Source organism: Neophocaena asiaeorientalis, unplaced genomic scaffold (genome assembly GCF_003031525.2).
Source record: "Neophocaena asiaeorientalis asiaeorientalis breed wild unplaced genomic scaffold, Neophocaena_asiaeorientalis_V1.1 scaffold123, whole genome shotgun sequence".
NCBI classification, from domain to species: domain Eukaryota; kingdom Metazoa; phylum Chordata; class Mammalia; order Artiodactyla; family Phocoenidae; genus Neophocaena; species Neophocaena asiaeorientalis.
In genome coordinates this window covers 6,101,470-6,108,769 of record NW_020173666.1, presented here as the reverse complement: position 1 = coordinate 6,108,769, position 7,300 = coordinate 6,101,470, and positions in this window count along the sequence as shown.

Genomic DNA, 7,300 nt, shown 5'->3' with positions numbered 1-7,300 from the left:
TCGGCGGCCGCGCCCCGACCCGCCCCTCCCGGCGCAGGGATGCGGGCCCCGCCGCCGCGAGCAGCGGATCTGCGGTGCCTCCTCCCCTCTGCCAGGGCGAGAACGGTGGGGAGGTGGAGGGGGAGAGAGAAGGAGAAAGAGATTAAGCACTTGGACTTGTCTCTGGAGCGTTGCCAAAGAGAGCAGTCAAGTTACAGCCCCCGGGGGAAGAAAAAATTACAAAAAAAAAAAAAAAAAAAAAATCCCTGCTACTGTTTTCGTAGACACATGACTTTTCTTCATGTTCCGGGATCCTCAGGTTTAGCTTTCTCTTAGACGTGATAGTTTCCCATATGATTTTGTAAAAATAATACCCCGAATGATTAATTCGACATTTTAGTAGTAACACAGAAGCTCTGGGGTAATAATATGTACAAAGAGGGAGGAAGCTCACTGTTTTTCAGGCGTCATTACCCTAATGACCTCAGTTAATGTACCAACTAAACTTTGCTTAGAGAAAGTAAAAGTGGAAAAGGAGGCAAAGAAGACTGATCTTTGAAATAGCCAGATAGGTGTTTAAAGGCACCGGCTGTGTGTGCAGTGAGATGATGACCTGAGTCGAAGGTGCCTAAGATCAACGTCAAAGGCACGCGAAGTGATTTTTCAGCACTTACCTCCCTTCAAAGGCAGCCGTATGTGTTTGCCTATTGACTCCATTAGGTTCTGTAGTTCTTAAGAGTGCACTCTTACATGACTTGTTCACAGCTCTTCAGCTTTAGCAGTTACGAGCTGTGTGGCCTTGAGAGAATTATTTAACCTCTCTGTGCCTCAGTTTCCTCATCTGTAAAATGGGGATAATGATGACAGCACCTACCTCACAGAGTTGCTTCTTGTGATGTAAATAAGATAATGCCCAGGAAAGGCTTAGAAGGTTCCTGGCACACTTGCTGGGTAAATGTTAGCTATTATTGTTGTTGATTTCCCCCTTTTATCTGCTCTGATGCATGCATACGGTTATGAAAATTATCATAAAGATATGAAATAAAATAAGGTTTTGAGCAGTAGGGCCACACAATGTCGTAATTCTCTCCCTACAACGTGCAGTTTGTATTCTGTTTTACAATTTATTTTGTCTCCACAACTGACTTGCATTACCTAAAGCTATGAGACTGGGTTATGCTCGGGGTCCATTTACCACGGAATATTTGCAACGCAACTCAAACAGATTTTTGCCATCTTCAAAGCATGGTTTCCATTGATCTTGCAATACCCTTGTGAGGTCGGCAGGACAGGGGCTAGTTTCTTTTCACAGACAGTACCTGCAGACTCAGGAGGCTGAATCAGACCCTTTCCAGTACCCAGAGCTCACACAAAACCGTGCCGGTCACACCGTCTCTCGATGTTGTTACCTTCCATGAAGGGAGCAGGCGTCCATCACCGTACGGCATGTACCACATTCATGGTCTCTATCAATCCTGTGAGCTAGGTGCTGGCCCTCATTTGACACTCAGATTCAAAGACCTTAGTTTCAAAGAGCCTAACTGATGTGTTAGTGTCTGACAGATGGGGTTTGGGGACCACTTGGAGAGGAAGGGAGGAGAAGCAGGGTTTCCTGGTTCCCTGCAAAATGTGCTCTCTGCTTCCCCACTCCCCAGCCCCACAGAGTCACACAGATGACTTAGAGTAAAGCAATTAGTGAAGTGGTGTGACCATCGACTCTGACACTTACTAGCTGCACGTAACAATTCTGAACTTTTGCTCTTTACCTACCTAATGGTTATTATATTTCCTGCCCAGCTCACTTCATTTCACCTCAGTGTATTGATGAGGTGGGAGGTGGCTCCTGGAAACAGGAGTGTGAAATCTCTTTTGTTGATGCTGTGTGCCAAGCATAGCATTAGGTACCTAACCCGCATTATTACTCCTGATTCCCAAATAAGCACATTCTGCCCTTCATGTCATTAGAGAGTGACCTTGAAATCGCCTGGTCTGACACACCGTGTATCTAGTTTATCGTGTGTGTCCTGGGCTTAGGTCAATTCTTAAGTCATAATAGATATAAAATGTTCAGTGGGTGGGTGGATGAAATGACAGCATGAGTTGTAAATGCTATCACGCAGCAGTCCCTGTTGTAATATGCTACTCTCCCCCTTTGTGGAAAATAATCCAATGGAATCCAATGGAATGACTTTCTAATGATGCATCCAGTATTGGGAAAATTTTTTTGTGAAAGGTCTTCCTGATGCTATTATTAATATCAGTCAAAGTCAAAGAAGGGAAACAAACCACTTAAAGTATCTATAAAAAAGAGACTTTAATGCAGGGAATTGTCTCCACAAGTGACAGAAGAACCAAGAATCCAACTGGAGACAGTGAGGCAGTCCAGAAATTAACAATAGTGGAAAGCCACCATCACCCCTGGCAGAAAGGGCGGGGAGAGGGGTGTGTTACAGATGGGAAGTATCTGCCCAGTGAAATAGCCACCGTCTTAGACACTGGCAGGGAGGGGGAGAAATACCTGTTTCCTCCCTTCCTTCACCCTCCGGTCCAGTACCTTGCATTGGATGAAGCCAGCTGAGAGAGGACTTGGAATACTCCACTTGCAGGGACATCCCCGCTGTCACCCTGCAATCTAGTGATACTGAGCAGGAATAGGGGCACGAAAGATCTAAAGGCAACCAACCTAGACCTAGTAGATCCCTCAAATCATACCCTTTTCTTTCCTGAATAGATCAGATCTAGAAGAAATGTTTTTGCTTTTTGAGATCATTGAGTATCTCTTACGGTTTCTCTGTCATCCCTCATACAAACCTATAACCCCTAAATTACATACAAGGTCACAGCCATTCAGGAAGTTTCAGTGACTTGCTCAAAGCCACACACTCTATGTGGCAGAGTGGGCTTCAGACACGGGGCTGTGCATTCTGGTTCCCCATGTGTCCCACTAACTCAGCTATTTCTAGCGAAAGGCAGTGCGACGAGACACAGTCTCGTATAGAATCACATTTCAGGGTCACTGATCCATGCACATGTAGGAGTTAATGTTTGCAAAGCTTACAGAGTTAAAAGGATGGATCATGCCTTGCTTTCATTTTATGACTTTGGATGATAACTTTTATGGTGCTGATGATGGCTGCACTCAATTTATGATCACCCAAGATCAGAAATCTCCTGTCTACTAGATTATAGGAGCACCTCAGAAAAAACACAGGTGGCATTTATCCTTTTTAACTTTCTAAGCTATTTCTATTTCAAATTTGGTTTGAAAAAGATCTAGAACATTCTGACCATGTCAAAGCATTTGGGGTAAGAGAAGGGACTTATGGCAGAGTCTCATGTAGGGAAGACAGAAAACCAAGAATGTAAGCAAATGCATCGTGGCTTCAAATTCTCTCCAGTCAGGAGTGGAGATCAGAGTCGATGCTGGTGCTGGTATTCCTGTCTCTCAAGCCTCTAATCAGCTAGAAGATTTAAAAATCAAGAAGTTGTGCTTACCCTAAAGAGTGAGAGGTAAAATAATAAAGGTCCCTAGTTATTAATGACTAGCTAAGTTGGGCTTAAAAGTAGGTAGAGGAGGGACTTCCCTGGTGGTCCAGTGGTTAAGACTTCGCCTTCCAGTGCAGGGGGTGCGAGTTCAATCCCTGGTCAGGGAGCTAAGATCCCACATGCCTCATGGTCAAAAAACCAAAACATAAAACAGGAGCAATATTGTAACAAATTCAATAAAGACTTTAAAAATGGTCCACGTCAAAAAAATCTTGAAAAAAAAAAAAAGTAGGTAGAAGAATTCACCAGAAATCCTGATACTTCAGAATATCTGCATTGCTGGCTTACAACAGAGCACCTAAATTTCCCTTTACTAGTGCCTAGTGGCTTAGGACCTGGTGTCCAGGAGGCAAGTGTAAATTCGTTATCTATCAAGGATAATAAATATAGTGAAGGGTTACCCCACCCATTATCGGGCTAGCATAGTGAGGGCATCAGATTCCTTCAAAAGCGTAATCACCTGCTGCTAAAGAGGCCCCAGTAGAGGAGGAGGTCCTCAGATATCAACCAGAGCAAGAAGACAGCAAAGAAGCACCAAGAAATGCAAAAAGCACGACAGAAATGTGCCAGGATAACAGAAACGTGTGAAAATAAGAACTGTACATAGCTCACGGCCACCATCATAATTTTATCTGTTCCTTCAATTGCCTAAAAGTTCTCAATTTTGATCAATATAGTAAAGTAAGATGTATGTGTACATGCTTTATAAATATTGATATCTGCAGGAAAAAAATTAACCAAAGCCAATATTATTGTATGCAGATGGCCTGAATATCTCTGTGGTACCACCATTCTCAGTGGTATTATACCAAAATAAAGTATCACTGGACAATTTATGCTTCTGCTTTAGAAGTAGCTTTATTTTCAAGTTCATAATAGAGTACACATTTGAAGCTCTTGTAATTTGATGTATTTTTTGAGCCTTTTTCTCTGTCAGATGTGTTCGAGGGAGGAGTTACTTCCAACTTTATTTCTCAAAACAACTATGTTTAGAAGTTCCCCTCAGGAAGAGTCCTTTGGAAATGGAGGGGGGTGGCAGTGTTTGGTTGTCCCAATGGAAGGGGGAGTCTACTGGTGGTTAGCTGCCAGGGTGGCTAAACTTTCTGCCATCTGGCACAGTCCCGCACCACCAAGTTTTGTCCCATCCTAAATACCAACAGCATCTCCTGAAGTGCATGGGGAGGAGTCCCTTTAGCCTGGACATCTCAAATTTAAGCTCTTTCAGGGAGCAGGCTAGGAAGACGTAAAATATAGTAAGATTAAGGTTTTACCGTGCATGATGTTTCATTAAAGGCCACTGGAAACACAGGGACTCTAGAATATTGGGCAGAGGCAGAGCAAAGGACCAGTGATTGGCGCCTGTTGTGGTGATGCTGGTCCCAGGGATTCCTGGGTCCCATCCCTCCTCTCACTCAACCAGGCAGGTTGTTTAGACCTTATTTGCCAGTTGGAGTGTGTGGATTGAAGGAAGAGCACATCTGAGGCTCAGTTAGTACATGAGCTAACACAAATTAGGAGGGGAGAGATTTTTAGCCCACTGAAGCCCATACTCTTCTGTGTTGCTACCTTCAAATGGAGTTTAGTGATTATCTAGTTTTCCTTTCTTCTGTACGACTTTAGACTTAGCCTTACTACCTGTGAGAAAAGATCTGAATGTCAAGATCTGAATGTATATGCTGTAGAAAGGAATAAAAACGGAACTACTTTTAGAGAACAAAATGATCAGCGGAAAAGGGGGAAACGCCATAATTATTCTTATTCATTAATGCCAAAAAAAATGGTCTTTGAGACTGTAAATTGGCAGTTCTCTTTCAGATCCAACATCATCTTAAAAATAATTATCCAAGGCTTCCCTGGTGGCACAGTGGTTGAGAGTCCGTCTGCCGATGCAGGGGATGTGGGTTCGTGCCCCGGTCCGGGAAGATCCCACACGCCGCGGAGCGGCTGAGCCCGTGAGCCATGGCCGCTGAGCCTGTGTGTCCGGAGCCTGTGCTCGGCAACGGGAGAGGCCACAACAGTGAGAGGCCCGCGTACCGCAAAAAAATAATTATCCAGGGCCATCACTGAGGTCTCTGTATAACAACTCTTTAGAAGCTGCCGGCAAATTTGGAGACTTTGGATATTCAGTAGAATGCTCTTCTTTTTTTCATTTCCATTTCTAACAGTGGCAGGCTGTTTCTTGAAGGATAAAAAAATACCTTATTCCAAGCAAAAATTCTAGAAGGAAAAGTTCCAATGAAACCAAGCTTTCAAGATCGTTCTTGCATCAACTGCAAAATGTTGTTTAAAATGTTTGGGAATAGGAATAAAATGATCTAAAATTGGGTTTTCATATAACAGTTAATAAGTTCAACTATGAACTTTTAAATAGCTCAATCCTGTAAGGCAAATTTACAAAATTAAATCCCATGAAATTCTCAAAAAAAAAGGAAAATTCATTTTGAATGGGGAACATTGATATTTGAAAGTATGAAGACCTAAAATTTAAGAAGAGTTTAATAATGGGGGAAGCAGTTATCAGTAGGCTTATAACACACAGTCTTTGAAGGAAGTGTGATGACACAAGGGAGCAAAGGTAAAGTAAGCAGTGAATGGAGAAAGACTGAGATTTTGTTTTATTTCTGGGAGCTCCTTAAAAAATGAGAACTGATGATGATATCATTCTAACCCCAAGATACTTTCAAGTTAGCACCTTCAAACTTTCTGATTTGCTAAAATATTATGGTAAACTGAGCTTTTCTCATATATGTAATTTATAATAAATATCTCAAACTTACGTTTTTCTCTAAATTCTTTTGTTATTAAACTTAGGAACAATTTTATTCACCACCTTTACCAATCAGATTCTATTAACATAGAGTATCCTGGATAAACTTAAGAATTATTAAGAATAAATGAAATATTTTTAACGTATATTAGTTTTTTCATGCTTGCTCTGTGAATATACCTTGAATATTAAGAATCATGTGTTGCGGGCTTCCCTGGTGGCGCAGTGGTTGACAGTCCGCCTGCTGATGCAGGGAACACGGGTTCGTGCCCCGGTCCGGGAAGATCCCACATGCTGCAGAGCGGCTGGGCCCGTGAGCCATGGCCGCTGAGCCTGCGTGTCCGGAGCCTGTGCTCCGCAACGGGAGAGGCCACAACAGTGAGAGGCCCGCGTACCGCAAAAAAAAAAAAAAAAAAGAATCATGTGTTGCATCCATTAAAGACTGGGGAGATCTCCTAACTGTTTCTCTTGTATCCCTACTCTCGTCAGAAGAGAAATGAAATCCACCTTCCCATCACAATCAAAATTGCATATGTATTTCTGCCTCTTTGTACAGATCTCTTCTTTCTAGACTTCTTTCTTTTTTCTTTTTATTTCTGAGCCCCCTCCCCCTCAAAAAGTCAACTTGATTTATATTGTCAAAATCCTTATTCCCATTAGTGTTTTCTTTCCAGCTTAATTCTGCGAAACCTGACTACGTGATACCAACATATTGAGTATGAATTCTGAGATGTTCCACTTTTCTTTGGAATTTTGTGATGAAACAAATTAACCAGAAACCGAAGAAACGTCATGCTTTTTCTGGATTTGTTACATTAGAAATCATTCTTTTAAAAACGGGTTTCTTCATTTTTGTAATTTCCCTTGACTTATTCATCATAGTCGGACAACTGTCTTAGGTACAGACCAAACCCTCCTACCAAATATCTAGACAGAAATATGATAGAGGATGGAAACCCCACAAATTACATTACATTACTGCCTGTGTAAACTGGAGTTCTTTGTAAT